A 19,644-nucleotide genomic window follows, 5' to 3' on the forward strand; every position below is an offset into this window, starting at 1 on the left:
GCCGGGTGTGGTGGCTCACGCCTGTAATTCTAGCACTTTGGGAGGCAGAAGCAGGCTGATCACTGAGGTCAGGAGTTTGAGACCAGCCTGGCAACATGGTGAAACCCCGTCTCTACTAAAAATACAAAAATTAGCTGGGCGTGGTGGCACGCACCTGTAGTCCCAGCTACTCGGGAGACTGAGACAGGAGAATCCCCTGAACCCAGGCAGAGGTTGCAGTGAGCTCAGATCACGCCACTGCACTCCAGCCTGGGCTACAGAGCAAGACTCCATCAAAAAAAAAAAAAAAAAAAAAAAAAGATTTATGCTGGAAATCTGGAAGGACCCAGGAATATTAGTTCAAAGAGCCATCTTAAGTCCTTTTAGAGTAAGGCAGGGTCTGAATTAAAAAGTGAAAATAAAAAATTAGCTCTGGTTTAAAATTCATTATGTTGGGTGGAAGAAACAAAAAATCAATTATAAAGGCCACATATTTGTATGATTCCATTTATAGGGAGTGCTCAGAATAGGCAAATCTATAGAGACAGAAAGTAAATTGTTGATTGCCTAGGGAGGGAGGCAGGGAAGGTGGTAGGGAGGGAGGAAATGGGTAGTGACTGCTAATGGGTATGGGAGTTTTTTTAGGGTCATGAAAATGTTCTAAAATATTGTACAACTCTGTAAATATACTAAAAACCATTGAATTGTTCACTCTAAATGTACAATTGTACATGTACAAATTTGTACAATTTGTAAAGTTATACAAAATAAATATACAAATTTAAACTGTAACTTGCTGGTATGTGAATATCTCAATAAAGCTGTTAATTAATTAATTTATTTGAGACATAGTGTCACTCTGTCGCACAGGCTGGAGTGGAGTGCAGTGGCGCAATCTTGACTCATTGCAGCCTCTGCCTCCCAGGTTCAAGCAATTATTTTGACTAGCCTCCCACATAGCTGGGATTACAGGCGTGCACCACCATGTCCGGCTAATTTTTGTATTTTTAGTAGAGATGAGGTTTTGCCATGTTGGTCAGGCTGGTCTTGAACTCCTGGCCTCAAATGATCGTGCTGCCTCAGCTTCCCAAAATGCTGGGATTACAGTGTGAGAAAGCTGTTAAATAAATAAAAAAAAAAACTTAAAAATTTTAAACAATTTTATTTTTAAAAATCTATGATCCCTCCCACTTGAGAATGTCTAAGTCTAAATTATTTTTAACCTTCATCTTGTGAGATCTTTTCTTTTTTTTTTTTTATTTAATTTTTTTGTGAGACGGAGTCTCGCTCTGCCGCCCAGGCTGGAGTGCAGTGGCCGGATCTCAGCTCACTACAAGCTCCGCCTCCCGGGTTCACGCCATTCTCCTGCCTCAGCCTCCGGAGTAGCTGGGACTACAGGCGCCCGCCACCTCGTCCGGCTAGTTTTTTGTATTTTTTAGTAGAGACGGGGTTTCACCGTGTTAGCCAGGATGGTCTCGATCTCCTGACCTCGTGATCCGCCCGTCTCGGCCTCCCAAAGTGCTGGGATTACAGGCTTGAGCCACCGCGCCCGGCCTGAGATCTTTTCAATGACAGAAAGATGATATTCACCCCAGACAAGGAAGCACCATTCCATTTTGCGGGTGAGGAGCAAGGGCTATGTGTAGAATGTAACAGGGGCTTTTCATCAGCTCAACAGAGGAGGCCAATGGAACTTCAGATGGGAGAGGAAGAGAAGACAGGAAAGGCTGGTGAGCCGGCATTTATAAAGGGAGGAGACTTGACCCTGATTATGGCAATTCAAAGCAGAAGGAAATGGATGCTAATCCCAGCTGTAATCCCAGCTACTCGGGAGACTGAGGCAGGACAATCCCCTGAACCCAGGAGGTAGAGGTTGCCGTGAACTCAGATCACACCACTGCACTCCAGCCTGAGCGACAGAGCAAGACTCCGTCAAAATAAATAAATAAATACATACATACATATTTAAAATGTTTAAAATTTTTAATTTAATACTATTCTGTGGCACTTTGGGGCTCAACCAAAGTGCCACAGAAAAGTAGAAGCAGCAGCTTTGGGAAGATTCTGAAGGGTAAGTGGAGAAGGCCTTCAAGATTGAGGAAACAGCATGGGCACCTGGTTTGTGACTGAGATGTGACAGGAATGGCTTGTTAGAGACCAGCAGGTGGTATGGGGAGGCTGGAGTGGGGTGTGTGGAGGGATGGAGAGCATTTGGGCCCAATTGTGGAGAGCACAGGATACTACAGTCCTTGCTGATGAGTTTGAGTTCATTCTGTGGACCCTGAAGGTCAGGGAGATGATTTTTTTTTTTTTTTTTTTTGAGACAGTCTCACTCTCTCACCCAGGCTGGAGTGCAATGGCACAATCTAGGCTCACTGCAACCTCTGCTTCCTGAGTTCAAGCGATTCTCCTGCCTCAGACTCCCGAGTAGCTGAGATTACAGGCATGTGCCACCATGCCTGGCTAATTTTTGTATTTTTAGTAGAGAAGGGGTTTCACCATGTTGTCCAGGCTGGTCTCAAACTCTTGACTTCGTGATCCGCCCGCCTCGGCCTCCCATAGTGTTGGGATTACAGGCGTGAGCCACCGTGCCCGGCTGAGGATTTTTGGGTAGTGATGGACAGATCTGCATAGGGTCTCATAAGGGATTTTATAAGGTGGCAGTTCTTGCATGAAGTTACTGAGCCTCTTAGTGGCCAAACTGACTTCAGTGCACAGCCAAGGGCTCAGTTACCTCAGCAGTTGATCTGACCTGAACCATCCATGCCTGCTTTCTTCCCTTTCTTCTCTTTCTTTTTCTCCTTCTCTCCATTCGTCTTCTCCAATTCTTCCTCCATCCCTTTCCCTTGCTTCCTTCCCTCCTTGTCCCCTCCCTGAGCCTTGGGTCTGCCTGGCGTGTTCCTGCTGCCCACACTGATTTGGTTGCGCTCTGCTGCAGACCCAGGTAGTTCTGAAGTTTGCTTTTCAATCTTCTAGTGGTCTGGGCAGTGTGGCCCCAAATGAGCAGGAAGGGAGGGGTGCCCATCTTCTCTAATGAGTGTGGAACCAAGAAGGCAAGGACGAAAGAAGGCAGAACAAGGATAGGCTTATGAAAAAGGCGTTTTAGCAACAAGCCACAGGTTGCTGTGGGGCCCAGAAGGGAAGGGTTCTTTTGGGGATGGGTCTGTGTGCATGGGGAGGAGCATCCTGTTTATTTGGTTCAAGCTACTTCACAAGGACATGCCCTGTTAATTCACAGCACTTTTCCTGAAAGCCTACTAGAACTAGGCCTGGTGAGAGGCCCTGAGAAGGTGTATCCTTTTGTCCAAGAGCATCTGGGAGAAGAGGCCTGCCTGACCCAAGCTGCAGCAAAGACACAAGTCTGTAGGTCCAGATGTGAACTCTACCACTGATTTACAAGTAGGAGTTCCTTAACATTTATTGAGGACCTCGGAGACCTACAAGGTGCAAGGCCCTGGGGCACAAAGATAAAAAGCCAGAGTCCTCCCCATCAAGGCGCCACGGGCCCTGTAAACACATAAACCGAGGACACACTGCATGAGAGATCACCAATAAACGATGTAGCCATACAGTGCACAAACTGCTCACTCAGTATGTGCTAGAAAATAGCCCCAGGAGGCAAGGCTCAAGAGGGGAAATACAGTTAGGAATGTGGCAGGCCTCTAGCCCGGGCTCTGCCAGTCGTGCCTCTGAACTGCGGTTTTCTCAACCTTGAGATCCCTTGTGTGCTTTTAGCATGCTGAAGGATCACTCACTTCGGAATGCTAGTGAAAATACAGATTCCCAAGTCCGACCCCACTGAACCACAATGGCTGGAGGTGGGGCCCCGAATCTGCATTTTCACCCCCACCCACCCCCTGGGCAGCTTTAATGTTGGCAGACTAGGAACCAGTTTAGAGTACTGCTTAACAGGGAGATAATAACCTGCTTCAGAGATAGGTCAGACAAGCAATTCAACAGGTAACAAGGCAACATGCGTCAAAAGCCTTGTAAACCTGACGGCAGTACAATTCTTTTCAAATCATAGTAATTCAATAATGCAAATAATAATAATAGTAAACGAACTGAAGAGCGCACTGCAAACGCCGCACAGTCCAGCTGAGTCGGTGCCACCGCCCCATCCACTCCAGCGCAGAGGGACTGTCCCTTTAAGGACCCCCCACCTCCCCAACCGCGTCGCTTCTCCCGTGGGTACCTGGCCCGGCCGGCGGCGCGTGCGTGCGGGGCCTCCCGGCGGGGCGGTCGCGGCGGCGCGACGCCGGCGCGACGCCGTCGCTGTTGCGTGCGCGCCTGGCACCGCCCCTTCCCCGCCCCCTCCCCTCCGCGGGGCCTCCCCCGCCCGCGCGGTACAGCTGGGTTAGTGACGCGGGCGCTGCAGCCGCCGCTACCGCCGAGTTCTATTCTCCCAAGCCGGCGACCGCCCCGCCGCCTCCCTCCCTCCCGCCCGCTTCCTCTGCCCACAGCGCCGGCCAGAGCGAGCTAGACAAGGGCACGCGGGGCCTCCCCTAGACCCGAGAAGGCTGCTGGCGCGCGCAAGCGGCGGCGTGGAAGCGGTGAGCGCCCCCATCCCGGAGGTCTCCGCCGGCTCCCGGGTAAGTTGTCACGGCGGGCGGGGGGCGGCGGGGCAGGCATTGTGCCACCGACGCGCGCGGCCGGCTGTCAGGGGCGCGGGACCAGCGCGCACCGCCCAGGAGTGACGCTGGCCGGAGCCCGGGCCGGCTTCGGCGGCTCCCCGCTCTTCTCTGCGCCGGCCCGCTGTCACCCGGCCGCGAACCGCGCCGCTGGGAGCCCCGCGCTGGCGTGGCGCGGCCGGCGGGCCGGCAGTGGGGGCTGCGCGGCCGGGGGGACCAGCGGCTGGTTTGCGGCCGGGAACTTAGTGACCTGCGGTCCGGGGCGCGCCGTCCCGCGTCGCTGCCGGGGCAGCGCCGGCAGAGCCAGACGCCGTGCCGGTGGGTGCGGAGGAGGTAGGCAGAGGCCCTCTGTGCCACTGTCATTACTGCCCTCAGCCCAGCAAAGCTGCGGGGCTTGCGCTGGGGCGGGCAGGGCTGGCTTAGAGAAGGTGGATTTCCTGAGGAAATCTCAGAGCTCGCCTGTGCGCTCCGCAGCGTTCGGGAGCCCCCGCGCCTCGGCTGCTCTTTAATCTCAAAAACATCTCTTGTTAACCAGGCTAAACTCCCCGAAACCAGCTCTTTTCTTTCAAAAAGTAGGCACGTACATACAGACTTTCCTTTTTTACGCTGGGTTTTGAGACCCCAGCTATGAGTGTGGATCTGACTCTCCCTCATGGGAGTCGTGGCTGGGGAGCTGCTGAAGTGGAGAAAAGTTACTCTGGATGAATTTAGGAGCAGGAGGGGGAGGTGGTTATGCGGACAGCAAGACCCAGAAGCAAAGAGGCGTCAAAATAAAGTCTTGGTCTGGTTAAAGGGAAGTTGGCGTCTGGGCAAAGAGGCCTAAAGCTGTTGTTCCCACAAAATTTTCTTTCGGTGGCAGGCGACATGCTGGGCTTTGTTGCTCTTGCTAACTGGGCTCCTGTGTGCTCTTCCAGAGGTGCAGTAAGATTACTCGGTTCAATTAGGCCTAGGGATTTACCCCCTTTTTTGATCTACAGAGATAGGAAGCGTGGCTTTCCACCCTTCACAGTAGTTAATTCATTTCTTGCTGTTTTCGTTCTTCTTGTGTTAAAAAAATACATAGGAGTTACGCACACACACCTTTTCTGTTTTGGGAATTCCACACCCAAATTGTCACCATCTAGTGGAGGCTAGTAGAGACATGTGCTTGGCACTGACTTCTGAGTTCTCTGGGCTTTATGTTTTTAGCTAGAAGCATATTCAACCAGAAATTAAAATTTTCCTGGAGTTGGGTGAGGTATTTCTGCATCTCAGGAAAGAAGGTATTTAATTAAGCAGCAATGATATGGAAAGGTTCTTGAGGACTTACTGAGTACCAAGCTTTGTGCTAAGGGCTTTACTTTTTTGAACTTATTTAATAAACAACAGACTTTTGAGGTAGATATTATTATCCCCATTCTTCTAGTTGAGACCCAAACCAAACAAGTTAAATAACTCGCCCGTGTCAGATAGGTATCTCATGGTGGAGCCCACAGTCTGAACTACTAGATTATACTGCTGGTTTCTGGTTTGTTTACCTTTTGGTAAAATTGAACCTGGAGTCTTTCTAAAACCTTCTCAAAGCACTGCTGCTTCAGGCTGTTTCTCAGATCAGGAGCATTCTAAACTCTTTCTCCAGGGTACACACTTACGGTATGTTTGCATAAGAGTCATTTGTTCATTCTTTCCTTCAGTACTCCCAAGTATTTATGTGATACACAATGTATGCCAGGCATTGTGCTATGTGTTGCAGGTACTGCATTGAATAAGTCAGAATCCAGCTCTCATGGACTCACAGCCTTTAAGTCAATTTGTTTTGGTTTATGTTGTTAGCTTTCATTGTTGGCCATTTGCTGCTGAAAGAACTTCTGCCCAGCGAGTTAAACAGAGGACAGTATTGGTATGAGTCCTGATAGATAGGACTTCTGTCTACAGAGTAATTTTTTGGATATTGTAGTAGAAATGGCATATGAAACAAATCCTCACTTACACCTAGATAGAGCCAGGTGCCGGGATGCTCAGTGTTTGAACACCTGAGAGCAAATCCACTGTCAAATGGCTGAGTTTGACTTCTTTCGCTGAAGCCTACCTTCTGAAAGCCCAGAATTTGGTGAGATAGAAGAGGAAGAAGGGTGGAATGAGGTGTTACAGATGCAGGCTGGCAGATAAAGAGATCTCAGCACTTTGTCTGTTTTCCTGGCCAGTCTCTGAGGTGTGATGATTGAACTTGTGTTCTTTTTCATTTTTTTGAGATAGAGTCTCACTCTGTCACCCAGGCTGGAGTGCAGTGGCGCAATCTTGGCTCACTGCAACCTTCGCCTCCCAGGTTCAAACAATTCTCTGCCTCAGCCTCCTGAGCAGCTGGGACTACAGGTGCATGCCATCACGCCTGGCTAATTTTTGTATTTTTAGTAGAGACAGGGTTTTACCATGTTGGCCAGGCTGGTCTCAAACTCCTGACCTCAGGTGATCCGCCCATCTTGGCCTCCCAAAGTGCTGGGATTACAGGAGTGAACCACCGTGTGCGGCCTGAGCTTGTGTTCTTATGTAATGGTGCATCTCTCAGTAGGGGATATCCTCCTTTGCTCTTTTGCTGGGGCAGCAATTCCTGCGGCAGCCTTCCCTCTACATACACACACACGCCCCTTCCAAAAGGTAATAATTCACCTGGTTTCTTAAAAGTTAGAACTTCTTTCAAGTTTATTGCTACGAAACATTGTTTCACTCCCTCTTTGCTTGTCCATTTCCCACATAAAAACTTGACTTTTGCTTCAAATATTTCTTCTGCCCTTTTTTCATATCCTTAGCTCTTCTGACAACCACGTTACTACTGGTATCATTTGTGGGCTGGGAGAAATACAGCATCTTTAAAAAAAAAAAAGTGAGGTACATACTCTTCCTTATTTCACTACCAAACAAGTGAACTGTGGAGAATGAAGCAGAACCACTTGCCAGCAGAGAGGGAAGGCCAGAGGGCACACATGGTTGTCTTTCCCCTCTAGTTCCCCATTTACTAAGAGATAGTTCACACTTGCAGGCCCGAACGTCAGCAGATCCACTGGGCCCAGGTTGTGTAATTGCCATACATGAAGTGAGTTATTAAGCTCCTGAATTGACATGCTGTCTCCTAGTTGAAGCTGACAAGCAGGATTTATTTTCCCTCTTCTTTCTGTCTGGACACTATGGAAGTCTTGTTAGAGGGTGTTCGCTCAAGCAGTAGGAGAAAGATCAGAAGGAGCCAATAGAGGAAGGAACCCCATGTCTTGTCTTTTTTTCAACTTTGAGAGCAAACATTGCTTTGTTGCAGACTTGAATGTTGAGGATTAGGACATTTGGTTAAGGGTAAGCTTTGGGACAAATGCAAAACTAGGGGAAATAGAGACTTTCCCCAGGTTTCTCATGAGCTCCATACTACTCAGGAACCTTTGGGTGGACTGTCCTTGCGCATGAAGATCTGTTCACTCCACCCCTGGCTTGGATTCAAGGCAACAGCCATTGTGTGTCCCTTGGATGAGTGTGAGTTTGTGTTTCTGTGTAAGAACCTTTTATCTTAAAAAGTAAAAGTTCTGGGGAAAGAGGTACCTCTTACAAGGCTTAGGTTTTCGCGGCAGAGCCTGTTAGGCACCTGTGTTCTTCTTGTGCTCATGTGTCTGCGATGGTGTCCTTTTTCTTGCCTTTTTAGTTTTTTTGGCCTGGAAACCAGCAGGGTTCCTCCATTTGCTCTCTCGTCCTCTGGTTCTTACTTGAGTGTGGAAGTCGCTCTGCTGGTGGACCTTGCAGTGGCACTGAGCTGGGTCACTTCAGCCATGAAAGGCCAACTGTGCTACTATCAAGGCTTGGGACAGTTAAGCGTCTGTGAAGGTACTGGATACAGCGACAGCAGGAAGTGCAGCAGTGAGAACTGAAACTAATTTCACAGACTGTGGTGTTGCCTGTAATGTAGTCTCCCTCCCTGGCTCTTGTATCTCAAAAAAGGAAAATAACCACCCTTGAAACATCTGAAGGCTGCGTGCCAAGAATTCACACAGTACTCCTGAAACAGGATATTACTGAAGCATTTTTCTCAAGCAGAAACAGATGTAGTTCTCTGTTACTGTCGCCAGTGTTAGTAGATCCTTAAAATTACCTGATAGCAGTGTGCCCTTAAATGTACTCCCCCCCTACACACATGCACAAGTGTTTTGTTTTATTTTATTTTATTTTTTGGCAAAGCCTCCTTGCTTGGTTTAAGGGAAGTTAGCCTGGGATTCCTGATGACAGTAATAGATTCTCAGTGGGTTCGCAGACGGCAGAGGTGGTGACTGACAATTCTTTATTACTCAGAAGAGGATTTTCTCTGATGAAAAATGATTCAGGATTCTGCAGTTGGAGATTGGATACAAAACCTCAGAGAAGAGACACAAATAGAGATCTTTCCCAGCCTCCCCTTTCTTGCCACCCTTTGTAGAGTAGAGGGAATGTCTAATATTTCCAAGTCCAACCTACTGCCAGCCATGACTTGCCTTCACCCACAAAAATTTAAGATTAGAGTGTGGAGTTGCCCTTTATGTAAACTGTCCTTGCTGAAATTTTCTTTGGCTAGACTAGGCTTCAGCTTCTGACAAAGACAGTAAAATGAAACTGGCTTCTGGGAATGGCATAAGAGCCTGTTTATCCAATTCTTCCTTTAGATTATTCTCAGTTGAGCTCAACAAACTAAATGGACGGAGGCTTGTAAAAGGTAACTGCAAAAAGGGAACAAGGTGATTTTACTTAATTTCCTTTTTAAATTATAGCAGTCTATGCAAACTGTTTGAAGGAAGACTGAGAGATGTTTTTTGGTGGGGAAGCGCAAGATTACAGATAGCTTGGAAAATAAAAGGGAAAAAAAATCAGCATGATTCTACCACCCTAACATAAACATAGTGTGGATTCTGTTGTTTCCGTCTTCAGCTGGTAGTACCTGTACATTCAGCTTTGTATTTTTTTCACTTAGCTTTTTTTTTTAACACGTCATAAAATTCACACATTTAAAGTACAATTCAGTAGTTTTTAGTATATTTACAGAGTTGTACATCTATCACCATAACCTACTTTTGGAACATTTTCATCACCCCAAAAAGTCACTCCCTATTTCTCTACAATCCCATCTAGCCCTAGGCAACCATTCATCTTTCTCTCTCTATAGGTTTGCCTATTTGGACATTTCATATAGCTGGAATCATATGATATGTGGTCTTTAATAACTGGCTTCTTTCACTTAGCATAATGTTTTTGAGGCTTATTCATGTTTTAGCATGTATCAGTACTTCATTCCATTTTATTGCTGAATGCTGTTCTGTTATATTGATATACCACATTTTGTGTATCCATTCATAACCTGATGGACAGTTGGGTTGTTTCTGTTTTTTGGTTACGAATAATATTGCAGTATTGCTAAGAACATGTGTGTATAAGTTTTTCTGTGGGTATATGTTTTCATTTCTCAAGGAGGTATCTTTAAAGCTGCATCCATCCATATCTCTACTTTGAGGTTAACATTCTACTAGGTTATGCAGTTTGTTTGAGGAAGAACAGTGTTATAGTAAACTCTTGGCCCTACTGTGGTGTTGCGGATATTGTCCTGGATCAAGAAAAGGTGCCACCAAAAAAATTCCAAAACCCAAAAACAAAAAGAGAGAATCCTGTTTTTAAGTTTGAACTCTCCAGTAGCATTGTTTCCAAATATTTGGTACAAAACTTTAACCATTGGTGAGAGTTGACAGACGCAATAGTGCCTAAATTCAATGCACATGTACTGCTGCTTTAAAAAAAAAAAAGAGGATTTTCAATGCGAAGCCTCAGCTCTAAATCTCATCTTTTTGTTTTATAGAGAGAACTTGACCATGAATCCCCAAAGCCTTCCTTATCAGATGTGATTTATAGTTCTCAGAAGCTTTTCCTTTTGTTGTGAAAAATTCCATGCCAGGGTTCTGTGCACCTGCTCAGAGGCTTCTGCTAGGTTGGGGAGTGGAATGCTTATTGACTAGAGAGCCAGCCAGCAAGATAGGGAAGAGGGAGAGGGGCTGTGAGTGCCCTGAAAATGTAGATCCGAGAAAGAGTGCTCTTTAGAGCAGCTGCCACAGGGCTTTTCCAGGTGGACCTCAGGTGTAACCTGAGGTTAAAAACAGATCATGCCAGACACAAAAAGGAGCAGATGGTGCTGCTTGGAGTGTCATTTCCTCTACAGGATGTGTCCCTGGGTGGTTTTACATCATGCCAACCATATTAATGAAATAATGCAACAGAATGTCTGCTTTTGCCCTTGTTGTAATTGGAACCACAGGTTGAGTTTCCCTAATCTGAAATATGAAGTGCTCCAAAATCTTAAACTTTTTGAGCACCCACATGATGGAAAATTCCACACCTGACCTCATGTTTTGGGTCACAGTCAAAACTACCTTTAGGCTGTGTGTATTAGGTGTATATGAATTGTAAATGGATTTTGTGTTTAGACTGGGGTCCCATCCCTGAGATACCTGATTATATATATGCAGATATTCCAAAATCCAAAACATTTGTGATCCCAAGCATTTCTGATAAGGGACACTCAGCCTGTACTAGCACTTGTGACCAACAGCTAGTCTTGCTTTCCCTACTCCTAGATCCCCAATACAAGCTCTCGAAAGTGTGCATATGCAGGCTACCTAGTGATTTAACAGAGGATCAAGATAGTTACACTGCAGAGAAACAGAAGGGACAGGGCACATGCCCTTTGTCCAGCAAGACAGACAAAAGCTAGGAACTTGAACTCTCTTCTCTGGGTTCCTGTATCTGGAGCCAAGGCCAAGGATCAGTTCTTCTAGAAAGTTCCCTCCTGTGTGTGTGTAAATGTGTGTGAATGCAGCCGTAACTTCTCTGCCAAAATTCATTTCCAAAAATTTTGTGATTTGGAGCAGGCCCTACCTGTTAATGCAAATTTGATTCCCAAATCCTAAGAGTTTCCAAAGGTTGAGTGAAGTGAGACGAGACTCGTAGTTGAAGATCCAGATTTTTCACTGTTGGTATCTAGATGCTACCAAAACTCCCTGCACAACAAAGTATATGAAGAGAGACTCTAGGTTCATGACATGTTAGAGTTGGAAAAATGGGACTTTGGGGTTCTTTTTATTCTACCTCCTCATTCTAAAGAAATGCAAATGGGAAATGGATGCTCAGAGCTGACTTGCCTGAGAGGTGAAAGGGCTAGTGGAGAAGCCAAGGCCCCTGATTCCTAGTCTAGTTTTTTTCTCTCCTGGTGTGATCAACTCTTTGTTTCTCCCCCTCCTTTGGGCCTGGACCAGGAATGGGGATTGGGAGTCCAGCAGGGTGTTGTGGTTCATATTTTTGGGAACAAATTCAAGTTACTTCTGTGATTGTAGTTTTGAATCTAATAGTGAAATTACAAAGGAAATGAGTCTTGAAGTCCAATTCTTCTGAAAGAAAACTGTTCTTAAAATGGGTGCAGAGCCCTCAGGGCTGCTCTGCCTGTGGAGTAACCATTCTTTATTCCTTTACTTTCTTAATAAACTTGCTTTCACTTTAAAAAATTGTTGTAGTTGTGTTTAGACTGGGCCTACTTAACTTTTAAATTTCTGTGCTGTGTATCTTTGCCATTCAAAAATGCTACCTGGGGCCGGGCGCGGTGGCTCAAGCCTGTAATCCCAGCACTTTGGGAGGCCGAGACGGGCGGATCACGAGGTCAGGAGATCGAGACCATCCTGGCTAACACGGTGAAACCCCGTCTCTACTAAAAAAAAAAATACAAAAAACTAGCCGGGCGAGGCGGCGGGCGCCTGTAGTCCCAGCTACTCGGGAGGCTGGGGCAGGAGAATGGCGTGAACCCGGGAGGCGGAGCTTGCAGTGAGCTGAGATCCGGCCACTGCACTCCAGCCTGGGCGACAGAGCGAGACTCCGTCTCAAAAAAAAAAAAATGCCACCTGGCCCGGTACGGTGGCTCACACCTGTAATCCCAGCACTTTGGGAGGCTGAGGTGGGACAATTGCTCAAGACCAGTTCAAGACTAGCCTAGGCAACGTAGTGAGAGTCCACATCTCTACAGAAAAAAAAAAAAAAAAATTAAAAATTAGCTGGGCATGGTGGCACACACCTGTAGTCCCAGCTACTTGGGAAGCTGGAGTTGGGGGATCACTTGAGCTTGGGAAGTCAAGGCTGCAATGAGCTATGATGGTGCTGCTGTACTCCAGCCTGGTGACACAGTTGAGACCCTGTCTCAAAAAAAAAAAAAAAAAAAACCCCACCTGACCCCAGGCCAATGGGTGTGTTCTCTGTCTGGGAGAACTGATCCTGCCCCCACACCCCGTTAACCGACCAAACCCTTCAGAGCTGTGTCTCAACTTCCTTGGACTTATGGTATGTGGAATCAGCTACCCACCTAAATGCAGCGTGACCACACATCTATAACTGTATGTCTCTAACCAGGCACGAAGGAAGCAGGTCATATATACTGGCTTTCCCCATCCCAGAAAACCAGTGAACAGAGTCTTGTGTTTAGTGTGGGTGCTGCTGTTTCAGTTGGCATGCTTGAGGCATTGCTAGGAAATTAACCAGTGGTATGTTATCTGGTCCACCCCTTTATCAATCCTCCATCTGCCTCCAGGTAGAAACTCTGCCATGGGAAGACCGTCTACATCCTTGTTTCTGTCCTGTGGGGATTTTGCTTGTTACACAGCAGAATAGCAAGAAAAACAGGCTCTGAGTTTCATAAGAATTCATCGATCCATCTTTCCTTTACATGTACCCTCAAGTCATAATAATTTGTGAGCTGATAATCTGGTTAGGCTATGATGTCAGGCTGGTGGGAGGCTGGTAGGTGGTTGCTGCGGAAACCAAAGGGAAGTAAGTCTAGTTGTCTGGCAAATAATTAGTGGATGCCTGTTCTAGGCACTAGGTATACAGTTGTGAACAAAGAACAAAATGGACATAGTACTTGCTGGCGTGGAGTTAGCATACTGCGGGAATACTCATGAGGTTTTTAATTTGAGAGTAGTGTTGGAGGAGTCTTTTGTGTACAGTAGACCTTCAGCTTGACTGTTTGGGATTTGTCAGTTACTTCTGTGGTCCAAACCACAGTCATCCTGGAAGGGAAAAACTTGAAAAGTATTGTTAGAGAGTTCCCCCAGGCTCCCTATTAAAGAAATGAATTGTCTTTCTTTGCAGTGAGCTAGGTCTAGGAGTTTGGTGTGCTTTGAGGATTCCTGTTTCTTGCTTTATTTGATCAACTAGTTTTTAATCTGTGAATGTTTTCAGTCCTTGACTTATCCTATTTTTAATTAAAAGAAAAAAGGAGATGTGGGTTCAACTATGAGAAACTGGGAGAAGGGAATAGAGAGGATCAGTGGCATGAATTCCTTAGGGAATCTTTTTTCTTCTTCCATCTCCCTCAAGCCTCAATTTTAGATAGAAATGTGGATTTGTGAGATCTCTTTTCCTGATATATCTGTGGCTTTACAACCTGCTGGGGGCAGTAAAGGACCTAGTTCCCAGTAAACATACGCCCTCCCCCTATATTTTACCTCTTTGGGTGGCCATCTCTGTGTAGGCCCTGGTTCCAAGCTGACGTTGGAAGTTCCCTGAGGTCGGTGACTGTCTCATCCACTTCCTTGTACCCCCTCCTGGATTAATTGGATGATTAATAAATGATTGACCAGGTGTAGGGGATTAAAATAACAAGTAGAGGAGGGCAGGGTGACTTTGAGGTTATGAACCTTGATGAAAAGGAATGAAAGAGTGGTATTATTGATGAATTCTAAAAATGGAGTCATTTGGAGGAGGGCCTGGTTTGAGTGAAAAACAAATATAAACAGGGTGTTAAAAAGCTGTTAACATTCACCATGTTCACCCTGTCTGGTGGCAGGAAAAGAAGACAGCTCAGGCATGTTCACCCTGTCTGGTGGCAGGAAAAGAAGACAGCTTAGGAACCATGGCAGTGGGAGGTGAAGGAGAGAGAGGGTATTGGAGGTTCTCCAGAATGTTTTAGCAAGGCCAGTCAAAAACAAACTATAGGGCCCTCTTGTTACGGGGCTGAAGACCAGAAAGTCATCCCTGCTAATTTTTAGGTAGCAGGTCTTTGTTTCTAGAATTCTGTTCTTTTAAAAGCCTTGGGAGGCATCATTCATTCTTGAAAGCCAACTTACACCTTTGCCTCTGTAGTTTGGAGAGAAATATATTTAGTATCCAGTGTGTCAGGTTGCAGGCAAGGAAGTCGTTGCGAGGAAGACTTCTGTCTTTGTTCTCCACAATTGAACTCTTTTTAGGGGGGCAGTTCTACTGCTTCTGGAATTATATAATTGTGTGGGTCATCTCCTTTGAAGGTCTGTCCATGCTTTTTTAAAAGCACGTTGTTGAAAGAAGGGTGCTCTGTACAAATGCTGACATGCTTTTTTCTTGGGTTATACGTGAGCAATGGTAGAATGAATAGACTTCGGGGTTTTGGTGTTGGTATCACTTTCTGTGAATAGTGAAGGTATTAGGAGTCTAATGTTAAAGTAGCAGATGAGGTGTTTTTGAAGCAACACATCCGAACTCATTAATTGATCAAGTATTTATCAGATGCTCTTTCTCATATACTGATTATCTCACCACAGGAATTCTTTGCAGCACAAAAGTTTAACACTTAATTATATACTTTTGAATTGTTCTCTAGTGTTTTTTGGCTTTTTTTTTTTTTTTTTTTTTGAAACAGGATCTTGTTCTGTTGCCCAGGCTAGAGTGTAGTGGTACCATCGCGGCTCACTGCAGCCTTGACCTCCCGGGCTTAAGCGATCCTCCCACCTCAGCCTGCTGAATAGCTGGGACTACAGGCATGCGTCACCATGCCCATCTAATTTTTTTGTATTTTTTTATAGAGATGGGGTTTTGCCATGTTGCCCAGGCTTGTCTTGAATTTCCAGATTCGAGTGATCTGCCTGCCTCAGCTTCCCAAAGTGCTGGGATTACAGGCATGAGCTACCACCCCTGGCCTAGTGTTTTGGTTAGTCTCTTCTCCTCATAGATTTCAACCCCCTTGAGGATGGTTTACGTTTCTCCATGTTTACTGTGCAGACTGAACATCCATATTGATAGCAGTAAAGATTTCTTCATTTTACAAACTGCTTTCTTTTCTTTTTTTGAGATGGAGTCTCTGTTGCATAGGCTGGAGTGCAGTAGTGCGATCTCGATTCACCACAACCTCTGCCTCCCAGGTTCAAGCGAATCTCCTGCCTCAGCCTCCTGAGTAGCTGGGATTACAGGCACCCGCCACCACGCCTGGCTAATTTTTGTGTTTTTAGAAGAGATGAGGTTTCACCATGTTGGTCAGGCTGGTCTTGAACTCCTGACCAGAAGTGATCCGCCCACCTTGGCCTCTCAAAGTGTTGGGATTACAGGCATGAGCCACAGCGCCCGGCCAAACTGCTTTCATGTAAGGCATCACATACTGTCAGGAAGATTGTAGTCCCATTTTACAAATGGGAAAGATAAGACCTTTGGCAACCGGTATGCATTTGGCAGCAACTGTACTTATATGTAGTAGTGATGTTAAGTCAGCTAGAATTCAAATGCTAAATCAGACACTGGTATGATAGCACATGTTGAGAGATGGGAAACCTCCTAGGATTGCAGACTTGATTAAGCTGCCAAGGAACAGCAACCAGCAACATGATAGCAATAGCCCCTTTTTGGTTCCTCCATCCCCATCTTGGCACAGGTACCCTAAGGTCAACATGTTTTTGTGTACTAATGGAACAAAAATGTAAACATGTGCATACAGTCATGTGTAGTGTAATGACATTTTGCTGCATATATGATGGTGGCTCCATAAGATTATAATGGAACTGAAAAATTTCTATCACCTAGTGACATTGTAGCCATGGTAAGGTCATAGCACAATGCATTACTCACCTGTTTGTGGTGATGCTGTTGTAAATAAATCTACAGCATGGCCAGTCATATTAGAGTCTAGCACATACAATTATGTATAGTACATAATACTCGATGATAATAACTGTGTTTCTGGTTTTTGTATTTACCATACTATGTTTTTTGTCGTCAATATAGACTATACTCCTTCTACTTAGGAAAAAAAAAAAACCCAAAAACCAGTTAACTGTAAAACAGCCTCAGGCAGGTTTTCCAGGAGGCATTGTTATAGGAGAAAACAGTTCTGTTACTGCCCTTGAAGACCTACTGGTGGAGTAAGATGAGGAGATGGAAGACAGTGATATAGATTATCCTTACCCTTTGTAGGCCTAGGCTAATGTGTGTGTTTGTGTCTTCGTTTTTTTAACAAAAAAAAAATTTTTTAAATAGAAAATAGCTTATAGATAAGGATATAAAAAAAGAAAATATTTTGTCACAGCTGTATGTCTTAACCTAAGTGTTATTACAAATGAGTCAAAAAGTTTAAAATAATTAAAAAGTTTATAAAGTAAAAAAGTCACAGTAAGCTAAGATTAGTTTATGGAAGAAAAAAATTTTACAAATATAGTGTAGCCTAAGTGTACAGTGTTTATAAAGTCTACAGTAGTATATAGTAATGTCCTAGGCCCTCACACTCACTCTTCATTCACTCACTTACCCAGGGCAATTTTCAGTCCTGCAAGCCCATCCATGGTAAGTGCTCTATACAGATGTACCATTTGTTATCTTTTATACCATATTGTATTTTTTCTATGTTTAAGTATGTTTAGAGACACAATTACCATCATGTTAGAGTTGCCTACAGTATTCAGTAACGTATCTGCTGTACAGGTTTGTAGCCTAGGCCATGCCATGTAGCTGAGGTGTATAGTAGGCTATGCCATTTAGGTTTATGTGAGTTCACTCTGTGATATCCATACAACAACATTGCCTAATGACACAGTTCTCAGAAAGTATCCATGGAATCAGAGTGACCCTGCTTCAGTGTCAGTTCTGCCACATATCAGCTATATGACCTTGAGCAAATTTAACCTCTTTGATACTTAGTTGTTTTTTTCTGAGACAGAGTTTCACTCTTGTTGCCCAGGCTAGAGTGCAATGGCCCGATCTTGGCTCACCGCAACCTCCGCCTCCCAGGTTCAAGTGATTCTCCTACCTCAGCCTCCCAAATAGCTGGGATTACAGGCATGCGGCACCACACCCGGCTAATTTTTTGTATTTTTAGTAGAGACAGAGTTTCTCCATGTTGTTCAGGCTGGTCTCGATCTCCTGACCTCAGGTGATCTGCCCACCTTGGCCTCCCAAAGTGCTGGAATCACAGGCGTGAGTCACCGTGCCTGGCCGATACTTAGTTTTATCATTTGTAGGATGGAAATGATATTAACACTACCAATTTATAGACGGGTGGCTACCAAAGTATTGATGATTGCCTGGTGTGGGGAATTCTGCATGTGAATGGTAAAGGATAAAGGGGACTTTAACTTCTTAAACTTTTTGTTTCATTTGAATTTTTTACTATTGGCATATATAACTTGAATACTTTATTAAAATTACTTTTAAAAGTACTCCCTTGTAGAATTTTATGAAAATCAAATGAAATGGGATATTTAAAAAGATGTGTATGTGCCTGACAGCTAAGAGATACTCAAAGGGTAGATTGGGGAAGTATTAATTAGTGGCTGACCCTTTTGTAGTGTTAGATGTTCTGTCTAGCTATGTGACTCTGGGTAACTCTCTTAACTTTGTTAAGCTCCAGCTTCTTTAACTGAAATTGGCAGTTAAGAGTAGTGTCTATCCCATGGGGGGTTTTGAGGATTAAATGATTCTAGACGGTTAAGCGGTTAACCCAGTATCTGGCACGTAGTAAGTGCCCAGTAAATATTAGCTGTTATCAGCTTTTATCCTCACAACTATGCTTGAAGAGAGGAGGCAGTTTTATTTACTTTAAAGTTACAGAAAATGAGGCACAGAATAGTGGATGACTTGTCCTAAGGCTAGATGTTGGGTTAGCAGCAGAAACGGGGCTGACGCCTACATGGTCTCCTTCATGTTTCAGTGCAGCCCTGTCAGAGTGGGTGGCAGCAAACCACGGAGGCCTCGCGGATGTGCAGACAGGAAGCACTGGCCAGGCCTGTGGAGGTGAAACTTAGCAGAACATGGCCGGTCTGGACAGAGGGGGTTAGCAAGGGTCACTGTGGGGCTGAGTGAGTGAGAGAAGCCAGCTTAGGACCACATCCTTTTCCCACTTTCCAGGGCAGATGGACCACATCCAGAGTGATCAAAGGGAGAGGCTTGTTTCCCCTCTCCTTTCTGCCTCCTGGTCTTGTAGGTGGCACACTCTTTACCACTCCCTTCGTGGTCTCAGTTCTGTGAACTCTGTCACATCTAGAAAATTCAGGTCTGGCCTTCTCTGTGAAAGCGTCCCTGCTGCTGGAGTCCACACGGACAGCCACACCACCCGAGTCTGCTCATCCTCTCCTGCTTTAAACCTGGGTGGCCTGTGTGAGGACGTCTTTGCTTCTGTAAGGAAGGCCTTTTTCCTTATACCACTTTAGCGCTCCCTATGGTGTTCCTGGAACAATCTGCCTGTTGGTGGGACTGAATGGTTGAGTTGAAGCCAGTCTTGGTGGGAAATAGGTTTTGAGCTTCTCTGTGGGCTCCTCTTCTGCATATTTGCATTTTGAGAGGGGGAAAAAAAGCCCTGAGTGATTTCTGCCCAGTACGGTTTCCAGAGAGTGTGAGATTCTCCTCCTCAAACTCAGTCGTGGGGCCAGAACTGATTAAGCACCCGGCTTCTCACCTTCCCACCTTGGGTTTTTACAGTACACTTCTTATCCTTGCCCTTTCTGTTTTCTGCTTATCAGACCTTCCCACATGTGCCCTGCTCTCTTCCTGCTGCACAGGGTTCATGAAATACCAATTAGTGAAAAATACAGACAATGTAGTGTCAAATTTTACCAAATCTCAATTTGCACAGTGGACTGGAAGATGGCATGTGCCATCTTCTTGCAGGACTTGATCATTTTTGGGTGTGCATGTGTTTCAAATATTCACTTTTCCAAATATGCATTTAATAGTGGCTGGCAAACCCCCATAGTTTACTTTTCATTTTTCATTGTAGATATTCTTTGAATATCTT

At 45.3% G+C, this 19,644-nt stretch overlaps 1 protein-coding gene across 1 annotated transcript in view; it reads left to right on the plus strand.

The window, feature by feature from the left end:
• The first annotated feature begins 4,316 nt into the window (after positions 1-4,316).
• The window catches only part of SUSD6 (sushi domain containing 6), a 104,013-nt gene continuing 88,685 nt past the window's right edge, over positions 4,317-19,644 (plus strand). Inside the window, exon 1 of the mRNA XM_025392910.1 lies at positions 4,317-4,571. The gene's annotated coding sequence lies outside the window, so the exon portion shown is untranslated. The remainder of the gene's footprint in view (positions 4,572-19,644) is intronic.

Source organism: Theropithecus gelada, chromosome 7b (genome assembly GCF_003255815.1).
Source record: "Theropithecus gelada isolate Dixy chromosome 7b, Tgel_1.0, whole genome shotgun sequence".
Lineage (NCBI taxonomy): Eukaryota > Metazoa > Chordata > Mammalia > Primates > Cercopithecidae > Theropithecus > Theropithecus gelada.